We start from the raw sequence: 12,680 nt of genomic DNA, 5'->3' as shown, positions 1-12,680 counted from the left end.
CTCAGCAGAAGAGAAATTAATTTGGCACAAAATATGTAGGATCAAATCTGTTTTCATATATATATGTGAAATATATATTTTATATATTATTTTCACAAACCTATTTGTCTCTTGCAGGAACTTAGAAGCACTAGCAAAGGTTATAATTGAAGTTGTCAATAAAAACAGACGTATTAAAGTCTACCCTAGAGCAATTTTGCAAGTGGCTGAACCTGGAGCAGCAAGGAGCCAGGAAAGGGAATCCTGACTATATTGCCTCTTTTCCACTTTGTCTTACCTTGCAGCATTGAAAGACCATTTTCTTTCCTTTGCTCAGTATTTTTCTCAATTTTATGTTTTTACCAGCTGGTATTTGCCAGGTACATTTACAAACATTATCTCATCCAGTTTTCAAAGCAGTGCTCCTAAGATTGGTGGTATCAGCCTTTATTCCAGCATGTTGTACCCCTTAACTCTATTATAGTAACTTTTCTGACAATCTCTGGTACTTTTTCTTTTTACAGAGAAAATGTGTTTCCTTTCTCTGACATATAGTTTCAGAGAAATTTAAGAAATACTCATTAACAACCAACCACTCTATGGAAGGCATGCCATTACTCTTTCCCTATATATGATTCTCCCCGCCATCACCCTGCCACCTCATAATTTATGCCACTTTTCAGTGTTTGGGGTAAAATCACTTAATTCTCTGTAATGAGAAAGCTAGATAATTCTGTAGGTTCCTTCCCCCAACAAGTAACAAAACAAGAAATCATCACTTGATTTTTACTATTATTCTGACTAGTGATTTACTTTATGTGTATAGATTTATGGGTATTTGTAAGAATATGATCTATGATGTCATAGCACTTGAAACAGGAAAACAAAACTGATCAGAAATTCTGACTGCTTAGACTTTTCTTTCTCTATTCTGTTTCCCTAGTGTAGAACTAGTGTCTTTTAATATCCTGGCTCACTCATAGTGTTCATGACTTCTTGGATAGACTGGAGGGGGATGGCTATAAACTTAAATTTCCTTAGATAATCCCCACATACCTTCCCCTAACCACCACAGAGTTTCTCCTATTAAAAACTTGCATTAGTATGGAACATTTGTTATAATTGGTGAGCAAATATTGATACATTATTATTAACTCAAGTCCATAATTTACATTAGGGTTCACTCTTTGTGTTTTACAGTTTTACGGATTTTGGCACATGCATAATGTTATGTACCCACCATTATAGTATCATACCTTGCTGTCTTAAAAATTCCCTGTGCTCTACCTATTGCTCCGTCACTCCTTCCCACCCCACTTTCCCACCTCGTGAACCCCTGTAGCCACCAATCTTTTTGCTGTCTCTGTAGTTTTGCCTTTTCTAGAATGTCACTTAGTTTGGATCATACAGTGTGTAGGCTTTTCAGACTGGCTTCTTTCACTTAGTAATAGGCACTTAAGGCTCCTTTATATCTTTTTTGTATCCTTAGAGCTCATTTATGTTTATTGCTGAATAATATTCCATTATATCGATGTACCACAGTTTGTTTATCCTTTCCCCCATTGAAGAATATCTAGTTGCTTCCAAGTTTTGGCAATTATGAATAAAACTGGTATAAACATTTTTGTGCAGGTTTCAGTATGGACATATGTTTTGAACACATTTAGGCAAATACTAGGATTGTTTATACCTTTTTAACACTCAGAAAATTAGAATGCTTATGAATATTTTAGAGTCTTAAAATATTCCATATCAAAGATAGAAAACATGCTCATTAAAATGATTATATGTGTTTGGCTCTGAAATATGCATTGTGAACAATAGAAACTGTCAGGTTTAATCTGATCAGTAGTGAAATGGAATAGAGAGGCCTGGCAAAAGTTGGTCGAAACAGGCTTTTAGTGGGATGCGCTCTGGTTCCATGGCGGCCTGCAGGGGAGGGAGAGAACAGGAAGTCGCACCCAGGCAAACTGCAGAGGGGGTCTATAAAGAGTTCTCAGCGGGAAGATGGGGGCAGGGTGGCATTCCAGTTAGGGCAAGGGTTACAGGTCTTTGTAAGCTAAATTAGGGTAGGGTGGCAAGGCCTCAGAGGGAATTTGGAGATGGGGCAGCAAGGCGGCTTATTGGGAGGTTGCTGGCCTGGGGTCAGCTCTTTTGAGGTTCCGTCTCGCCAGCCTAACAGAAACCTTTTAGAAATAATTAGGAAAGCAGTTAATTTTTGAATTTTTGAAATTGAGCATGTTTACATTTTATATGAAGAGTTATTGTAGAACTAAAAAGAGGCCAAACTAGCTCTTTTCAGAGCAGTGTTCCAGATTGACATTCATAATTTTTGGTAATGTTTTTGTGCACGGAATATGTTAATTCTATATATTATGAGTCCAATCCCTTCCTCACACCCAAAAAAGTAAAATCTGTGAAGTCTAGAAGAAACAAATAAAAAAACTTGTTCTTATCCCAGCATCTTTTTTTTTTTTTTTTTAATCTTTTGGATAGTCTATCTTCACTGAACAATGTGAAAATTCTCCCAGTGTGCAGAAGTTTTCTTTAAGCAGTTAACAGAAAAAAAGACAAAAATTTCTGCCCTCTTGGGGCTTGCATTTTAAATAGAGTTCATAGTGCATCAGATGTTTACAAGCAGTCATAGAAAACATAAAGCAAATATGAAGGGGAATGTGTCCCTGGTGACTTTGGGGTTGTCTCGATGCTCACAGGGCTCTGTGGGAATTAGGTATGACCTGCGTCTGGGGCTTCCCTGAGTGCTAATGAAAAAGGGAAATAAAGATGAGTTCTGCTAATCCCTGTTTGTCTAAACATGTTAAGGTTGTAAGTGTTGCTGAGGGAGAGGTAGTGATGGTTGTCAGTTTTCAATGCTGTCCCTGCCTGTGTATATGCTGAAGATAGGTGGTCCTATCTAGAATTCTTTGGCCTCTCTGATTTATGCTGATGGAGGCCCAGGAACCAGAGGAGGTGATGTCTGTTTTTTTTTTTTTAAAGATTTTATTTATTTATTCATGAGAGACACAGAGAAAGAGACAGAGATACAGGCAGAGGGAGAAGCAAGCTCCTTGAAGGGAGCCCGATGCAGCAGGACTCAATCCCAGGACCCTGGGATCACGACCTGAGCCAGAGGCAGATAAATCCTCAACCACTGAGCCACCCAGGTGTCCTCTTTTTTTTTTTTTTTTTTTTAAAGATTTTATTTATTTATCTGAGATAGAGAGCGAGAGAGAAAGAGAGTGAGAATGAGCAGGGGGAGGAGCAGGAGGAGATTGAGAAGCAGACTTGCCACTGAGCAGGGAGCCTGATGTGGGGCTGATCCCAGTATCTGAGATCATGACCTGAGCTGAAGGCAGATGATCAACGGACTGAGCCACCCAGGTGCCCCGAGGAGGTGATGTCTTATCCAAAGTGTGAAAGCCCCAAGGGTCTTTTGTGCAGGTACAAGCTGGGTCAGGTGTAGGTGAGTCTGGACTGTGTATGCCACTTGTGTATCCTTTCTCCGCTTTCCTTGTCATCTGCTTCATTCCAAAGTGACTCTTGTCACCTCACAGCTATGCATTCTGCCTGGCCATTTACCCACAGAAAGAACAAGAAGAAATGGGTGTCCTTTCTTTCATGAGTCTCTAATAGTTTCTTATGGAAGTAGTCATAAAACAAGTTTATCCCAAAGTCTTCTTTGCTGTGTTTTGTTTTGTAGTTTGCTTGCAACTTTTACAGATGAGGCCAGAACAGAGCTGTCAGGCTAGCAGTTGTGCAGCGCTTCTGCCTCTCTCTGGTAAAATTGGAGTGCTGAAGCTTTGGAAAATACTTGCCAGGGTGATTGCTCTCTCATCCAGAATTGTGGCCATTTGTTAATGTAGTCTGAGTTTCACAGTGTGAAGATGATCCCTTATGGTTGACCAGCTGAAGTCCAAGATGTGTTGCAGTGCACATTTGATGCTGACTGGCTCAACTTGCAAAGTAGGTATTTCACAGTGTGTTTTGTTTGTATAGATGTTTATTTTGTTTGGCTTTAAAGAGTCATTTCCCAAGCTGAGCTTGTTTATTCTAAAACACATTACACACATACCCACCTCTTCACAATATTTTGAATTTTAAATTTGTAGTATATGCCATATATACTTGCTTTCTGTATCTTTAAAGAAATGGCCTAACTTTGTGGTATGACTTGTAAGTTAAGTTTCTATACATAAGGTCTCTCTGGTGAGACAGTATCTTTGGTTCTAAACAGCCCGTGGATGCCTAACAGTTATGGTGTGTCTACAAAACTGTGTGGTATGTCATGGTCCTCTTTTTTTTTTTTTTAAGATTTTATTTATTTATTTGAGAACGAGAGAGAGCGTGAGCAGGAGGAGGGGCAGGGGGATTAGAAGGAGAGGGAGAAGCACTCCCTGCTGAACAGGGAGTCCTATCTGGGGCTTGATCCCAGCACCCTAGGATCATGACCTGAGCTGAAGGCAGACCCTTAACTGACTGAGCCATGCAGGCGCCCCTGCTATAGTCCTCTTTTAAAGGATGACTTATTCATATAGCATCAGTTTTTTTTTTTAATCATGTGACTCCATCATCTTTATTATTGATTATAGAAAGGCAGACAAGATACACAGTCATTGAAGGGGCTGGGCTTGAGAACTCTATTCCACAGGGTTGCTCTATACAGGAGACTGGCACAACCCATAGGGTTGCCCTATACAGGAGAGTGGCCACAACCCCAGGAAGACCTAAGGAGAGGGGTGTGATGCATAGAATGATGCAGAAGTGCACAGAATTTCTGAGAAAGGCTGGCAGCAGAATCCAGGAGGCTGTCGCAGATGTGAAGAAGGCATTGCCTTCAGACAATGGGAAAGGGCATGCCAAGAAATGAGTAGCTTAGTAAAGGAGAGAGCACACGGAGAAGAGGGGTCCACGCATGGAAGACCGAGTTGCCACGGGCCTCCTCCTGTCACTGTATATTATGAGAACAGGTGGATTCTGTTCTACCTCACCTCATCTCATATCCTTTCAACACTCTGAGTTTCCTGACATACTCAGAGTGAGTTTCTTTCTTGGAGCTGCCTGAAATTGCTGATGTCTCACAGTTGCTTATTGAATAATAAATCAGTTTTTGAAAAGTGATAATATATAACTTTCAAATAAAGACCTTGTATAATAAAATAGTTCATCTAGAACATGGCTGAAAAGTATTAGGGAAGTGGAATCTCTGAAAAGGAAATGAGATTGTAGGTTTTTGCGTTTATTTTTTCATACCATGTACAAATTTTATGTATCTTTAAATAAAGCTTGCCTGGTTGTAGCTCTCAAGAAACTAATAGCTTAAATGAAGAGGAAAAGATGTCTGTATACTAAATTGGTTTAAGAGAGCTCGTTAACATGCTGCCTTTTTTGTGAAGTTGCTAAGATGCACTGATTCAATGTGGATTTAGAGAAACCTATCTTGATGTGGTGTTGCCAACTATACCTCATCTGTAAATTTCTCTTTGTGTGTTAATGTTCATAGTTATTTCAGTTTTCCCAGTGTTAAATTTCTTACACATATATAAAACTTAGAGGTGAATGATGTATGAAGAAGGAAGTAGCAAAGTGTTTCAAAAGCTATTTTCTGTGTAATTTCCATGAGATTTTGGCTTATTTTGTTCACGGATGAATACCAGGTTCTTGGAACAGTGCCTGACACATAGTAGGTACTCTATTATAAATACTTGCTAAATGGAGACTTCCAACTGAGATAGAGATTTCTATAGTTTGATGTAAAATACAGATTCATGTTATAATTAGAGGGGAAATTAAAGATCTTAAACCAAGACTCCATGAGTTCCATCACAGATTAGGAAATTGAGGTCTAGAGAGGTGAAGTGAATGGCCTAAGATCACAAGTAGTGAGTGCCAGAATAGGGGCTATATTCTAGATTTCCAGACAAACTGCTCAGTTTCACATGGCCAACAAGGAAAGAAATCGAGTTTAAATTCAGATATGACAAGCTATGAAGTTCCTTTTCTAGATAAAAGTTTTAGTATTCGTATTTTTAACATTTTATTTATTTATTTTTATTATTTTTCAAAGATTTTATTTATTTATTTATGAGAGACACAGAGAGAGATAGAGCACAGGCAGAAGGAGAAGCAGGCTCCATGCAGGGAAGCCTGACGTGGGACTCAATCCCAGGTCCCCAAGATCACACCCTGGGCTGAAGGTGGTGCTAAACTGCTGAGCTACCCGGGCTACCCATTTTTAATATTTTAAATAAAGGTTTAATGTATCACTTTTTCTCTGTAACCTTTTCTCTGTCCCCAAACAGAATTAATTGCTCCCTTGACACTAGATACCATTTCTTTTCTAGCATTTATCATATTACATTGAGTCTGTTTTCATGGCTGTATGTGCCTTAAGGCCTGGGACCAATTCTTATTCCTCTTTGCTACCCTGGAGTTTAGCATAGTGATTTACAAGATGGATAGAGTTCCCTGTGTTTTGAATTGTGTTGAGAGTTAGTAACAAATAGAATAGTCAAGCTTAGGTTTAGGGAAATAAAACTTTCATGACAGAAACAAAATCTCATAGGCTTTCAAGTACAATTAATGCTTGATAAATGTTAATATTAAATAACCATTATTTTGTAGACTTGACTTAATGATTGTCAGTCTTCTTAGTTTGAATAGCTTTTTGAGGATGGCTCTACTTTTTAACTTTTAAAGAATTTGTAATGGTACTCTTCTGTGGATTTTTTTTTAAAAGAATTTATTTATTTTAGAGAGAGCATGAGTGGGGAGAGGGGTAGAGGGGAAGGGAAAGGGAAAGGGAGATCAATGCAGGAGCCCTATGTGGGGCTTCATCTCAGGACCCTGAGAACTTGACTTATGCTGAAGCCAAGAGTCAGATGCTTAACTGACTGAGCTATCCAGGCATCCCTGTCTTGGCTTCATGCTAAAACTATTGACTTCGTGATATGCCCTCCCTTGGTATTTTAGATCCACACCAATCCATAGTTAATGCCAGTGCTTAAAATTTTGGCTGACTTTGACACAAGTAATTTTAGGTCTTTTAGAAAAATTGAACCCCCAGTACTGTTAAGGATATATTACTTAGTAAGTGAACCAAACAGTTTTATACACAGTTAACAAACTTGTCTATCAAACCATTAATGAATTTTAAAAGGAATTATTTATTCTCTTGAACTTGAAACTTTTGTGTAAGGATGGCATTATACATTGGAAAACAAGAAAGAAAGCACATTTCAGGAGAATATTGTGATATTAGAAAATGTAAAAATTTATAGAAAATATATTGCTTTACCTGTGATCTTATAAATATAATGGTATTTACTGTGCAGTGCTGTTTCAAATCCTTGTATTTCTTACAGCTAAATCTTCTGAGGCATGGGATGTTATTCCCTTCGGGAAATAGTCTGAAACTATGTGATTTCTGTTTGTCACGTTAGAAACTATAGAACATTTTATTTGTATGAAAAGCAATATTATTTAAGAAGAATGGGAAATACTAAGTTCAGTAGCATCTATGTGCAAATTTCTTGAAAGAAGACCTATGCTATTGGTATTGTTATTAAGAATCTGATCTTTCTACAAAACCTAATGTTTTAAGAATGCAAGAAGACTTGCAATTCAAACCACTTTAATGCATAGATGAGAAAAAAGATACCAAAAACAAGAGTGAATTCACTTTAGATGTTAAAGCCAACTGTTGGAAAGCCTGGAGTAGATTCTAGATCTTCAAATTCTTTGGCCAACATATTTTCCGCTTTACCAAACTGATGGATAGGAATAAAAGTCATTCAAGGAGTATCTGGGTGGCTCAGTCTGTTGAGCTTCTGACTCTTGATCTCAGCTTGGGTCTTGATCTCAGGTTCATGAGTTCAAGCCCTATGTTGGGCTCCATACTTAAGAATAAAAAAAAAGAGGGATGCCTGGGTGGCTCAGTGGTTGAGCATCTGCCTTTTACTAAGTGTGATCTCGGAATCCCAGGATCAAGTCCCACATTGGGTTCCCTGCATGGAGCCTGCTTCTCCCTCTGCCAGTGTCTCTGCCTCTCTCTCTGTGTCCCTCATCAATCAATAAATAAAATCTTAAAAAAAAAAAGAGAGAAACTTGCCAAAGGGGCACATGGGTGGCTTAGTGGTTGGGTGTCTGCCTCTGGCTCAGGTTGTGATCCCAGGGTCCGGGGATTGAGTCCTGCCTCAGGCTCCCTGCAGGGAGTTTGCTTCTCCCACTGCCTGTGTCTCTGCCTCTCTCTGTGTCTCTCATGAATAAATAAATAAGAAATCTTAAAAAAAAGAAAAGAAATAAATGTCATTCAGAGAAATACTAAATACAATTAGGTAATTTTATCCCCTCCTGTCTTTATATTTTGTTTTACATGTTTATAACTTTTGTTATTGTCTTTGCCTGCACAGGAAACAGACTATGACTTAAAAGCAAAAAAAGAATTTATTAGATAGAATGGGAGAAGTTCTCCGGATTGAAGGGAGGCTGCATAGTCAGTCTTAGAAGGGAGACAGAGTTCTAAAGGTCTTGGTGGCAGGCTTGGTTGCTGACCTAAATCAACTCTAACTACATCTTTAGTTTATGCATGGACTCTGCTTCATATACCAAAGTCCCAAGAGATTGTGTCTGACTGGCTAAGCTTGGGCTCTGTGCCCACCAACCTATATCAGTGAGTGAGCTGAAGTTCCCTGGAAGCAGCCTCCAAGGGATGCCTTTGGTTGCCATAGTTGGAGAGCATGTACTTGGATGTATGCTCCCACCAGGACTCTATGGTAGAGTAGAACATTCCCCAAAAGGGACCTGAGGTGCTGTCAGGAAAGGGGCTGAATTCTGGGCAGCCACAAAATGACTTACGGCCACCGTTTATCAGTGATCATACCATGCTAGAAGCCTCTTTTTCTGTATTCAGCAAAATCAGCCTTTTCTGAATAGCATACTAACTAAGTATCTTAAAACTAGATTATCTAGTCTGTATAGATTGAGAATATTTTAATAGTGTTTCTATTCATTGCTTTGTCTCTGGTAGCATTTCAATTATTCAGCAACAGTTTTTTCCCCCGATGAGTGGTCAGAGGAAGAAACAGGGGAATTCAATTCTAAAGCAGTATTAGTTTCTAAATTTTAAATACAGCATTTTCTGCCCACACTGAATAGAAATAATAGCTATAATTTATTTTTTTACCTGCCGGCTTAAAGTACTGGATTTAAAGTACTGTGTGGGCATTTTACCTATGTTTTCAGTGCAAAAACAATTTGAGGTCAGAATTTTGAGTTCAGGAAGGTAATAAAGACACAGTGAAGCTTGGTATTTCCAAGTATGGGGTCTGGAGTGACATTCTCTACATTCATATTCCAAGTCTGACAGTTTCTACCTGTGTGATCTTGGGCAAGTTACTTAACCTTTCTGTTCCTGGTTTTTCTCCAGCTGAAAAGAGGTGAAATAGCACAATTTGTCAAAAGAGTGATTGTAAAATTTAAAGATACAGATCAAATGTTCATTAGCATGGTTCCTGGCACTTAGCAATATGTTAACTATAATAACTATCTGTATGAAACTTGTTAAGTGTACTATATCTTACCTTTGAAGAAGCCAAAAACCTTTTGTTGAGGGAGTTTTAAAAGGTATTATTAATTAGAGGAAGAAGAAAGAAAACTAAAGAACTGGGCCTGAAACCAGTATTACATTTTTGGCCCAGTGTAATAAAAACAGATTGATGATTATTGCATTAGGAAAACTAATCAGTCTATGTCCTTTTGTGCTTGCATTGTGAGGACTTTTCATATTCTTACAGTAGTTTTGAAGGAATTAATAAAACAATTTACAGAGAATCAATTTTTCCTTTATTCTCCTCTCTAATGTGTTAATTTACACACATAAGAGTATCTGTCACGTATGTATAGTTATAAAGCATACTAAGAAGAGGAAGTCATGCTCCTTTCACCAGGATCAGGAATATCTCACACCCATCCATGTACATCCCCTTCTGGTCCCTCACTTTTGATGAATTTTGTATTTACCATTCCCCTGCTTTTTTTCCTTAAACTTTTTTTATTTGGAAATAATTTTAAGGTAAAGTTGTAAGGATAGTACAAAGAATACCCATACACTTAAATATATATATATATATTTACACCTATAATATATATATAAATATATATAAATTTAAATATATATTTTATATATAAATATAAATATTTATATATAAATATAAATATATAAATATAAATATTTATATATAAATATAAAATATAAAATAAAAATATATAAATATATATATATATTTACCCATACCCATACACTTAAATATATATATATATATTTTTACACCTACACACAAATGTGCATGCACACGCAGACACGCAGAATATATATTCATTCTTTTGTGAGTAATTTGCTGTCATTGCCCTCCTTTACCATTAAATATTTAAGTGCGATTTCCTGTGAGTATGGTATTTTCTTATATCACCACAGTATAGTTTTTAACTTCAATAAGTCTAGCTTTGGTGTAATCTGTTATCTTAACATCCCTATTCACATTTTGTCATTGCAGCCAATAATGTACTTTAGAAGCAATTATTCTTATTTTTTCTCTAGCACAGGATCTAATATAAAACCAAGCATTGCATTTGGTTGTTGTGTCTCTGTAGTCTCTTTATTCTATAATAATCCTTTGGCCCGTTTGTCTATTATAACATTGGTATATTTGAAGAATACAAGATTCTACCTCTTTTTTTTTTTAGTAGTATGCCTGTCATTTGAGTTAAATCTGCTACTTCCTTATGAGTTACATTCAGATTATATCTTCCCTGACTACTCTATCAGTGGTATTTCCTTTCCAGATATCAGGTCTGTAAGCCCTCACTGACCACCTGGTCAAGGTGTTGTCCAGGTTCTCCATTTTATAGTTACTGTTTTCCCCTTGTTATTGGTGAGCCCTCTGATACATTTTGAAACCATGCATATGTTCTCCTCCTAAAGGAAATTTCCCCTCCTGATTTAGCATCTGTTGCTAATTCTTGCCTGAACCAGGCTTTACTGCAGTGGTTGCAGAGTGAGGGATATCTTAATACCAATAACCTCTGCTTGTACCAGTCAGCTCTCAGCATTTTACTCAAAGAGCCTTCCCTTTGCAACATTTCCTTCTATATTTATTATTTTTCTATTCTCCTCCCCCCTCCCAGTGGTTTATAATTGAGTCCTTGTGACATTTCTTATCATTTCTGTACTTTCTGGCATAATCAGGTGCTCCAGGGTCATTGTGTGCCTTCTCTGCCCAGCCCTGGAATCAGCCCTTTTTTTTTTTCCCTTCAAGGGAGTCCTGGTTCTTTTTAGTGAGGAATGGCACTAAAAACCAAGATCTGGATACTAGATTTATTGGCTCTGTAAGTTGATTAAGTTGTGGTTTTTGAACCAGTTGGTGACTGTTTCTTCTTTTCATTCTCAAGCAACCTGATTATTTATTGAGTTTCTCTGACTTAAAATGCATCCTTCATAACCTATGATCTTTTAGTACCGTTTGCTTTATTTATAGTCGTTTATGTATTTGTGATAGTATTCCTCATGTGTGTCAGGATTGGCTGCCATGTTGTAGGACATCCAATAACAGCTCCGGTGTAGTATGAAATGAGCAGCTGTATGAGATTAGTAATGATATCTGTCACAAGCAGGGAAAATAAAGCATTATGATGTGAGATTGTTGAAAAAGGATAAGCTTGAATATATTTTCAATAAATGAAATATTCATGACAGCAGCTTATGTTTCAGAAACTGACCAATCTAAAAAAAATCACTTATTTTCTACATTGTTTTTTTGAAGTACAGGAAATGAAGGAAATACAGAATTGTGCAAAGGCCACTCCAGGTTATTAATATTATACTAAATTAAAATTTCAACATTCAGCAGCAGAAAGGTTATAACCTAATTGCTTTAAGTCTATTTTATTTCTTAAGGCATTCTCTGTTGGTTTAAAGTTCTAATGACTAGAATTTGATATGATAGGTTGTGATTTTAATAAAAATAATTTCTATGTGTATAATGTTTATAGTTTATGTAAAAATTTTCACATGCATCTCTAATTTGATACTACCTACCTAACATGATCTTATAATGAGTATTTAATTAATATAAAGAACCTGACTGAGACGGATTACGTAATTTCATCAAAATCACATAGCCATGCTCTATATATGTATTTGTACCTTGCATAATTACAAAGAGAATTGAAGTAGAAATTAAAAAAAAACACAAAACAACAAAGTAAAAATCAAAACATAAGAACTATTAGATAATATGAAAACACCAAAAGCATAAAATAAGGGAAGAAACAAAAATGCTAACTGCAAGTGCTATTACAGTCCTTGTGATTAGGAATTTAATTGTTTTTTGTTCAGGTGGACTCAGTACTCATTACCTGCTTTATGCCATTTATTTTGTCAGTCCATGGAGGTTACTGTTTATTTAGGGAGAAAGGCATTTAAAGAAAGGATTTGGATATAAAATAAGTGTTGTGGGAGTACAAAGAAAATAAACTTTCCCCTGTGTGTGTGTGTGTGTGTGTGTGTGTGTGTGTGTAGGGTTGTTGGCATCCAGAAAAGTTTCCTGGAAGAGAAAATGCTTGAGTTGGGCTTTGAAGGACAGTTAAGAGCCAGACAGTAAGTGGGAAAGTGTATTTTAGGAAGGGACAGTGTGATGGACAGTAGA

General features: G+C 37.1%; 1 protein-coding gene across 2 annotated transcripts in view; it reads left to right on the top strand.

The window, feature by feature from the left end:
- The window catches only part of IMMP2L (inner mitochondrial membrane peptidase subunit 2), an 848,215-nt gene that overhangs the window by 171,747 nt on the left and 663,788 nt on the right, over positions 1-12,680 (top strand). The window lies entirely within an intron of this gene.

The sequence above is a fragment of the Vulpes lagopus genome, chromosome 13 (assembly GCF_018345385.1).
Source record: "Vulpes lagopus strain Blue_001 chromosome 13, ASM1834538v1, whole genome shotgun sequence".
NCBI lineage: Eukaryota > Metazoa > Chordata > Mammalia > Carnivora > Canidae > Vulpes > Vulpes lagopus.
This window is presented reverse-complemented; position numbering and strand designations above follow the sequence as displayed.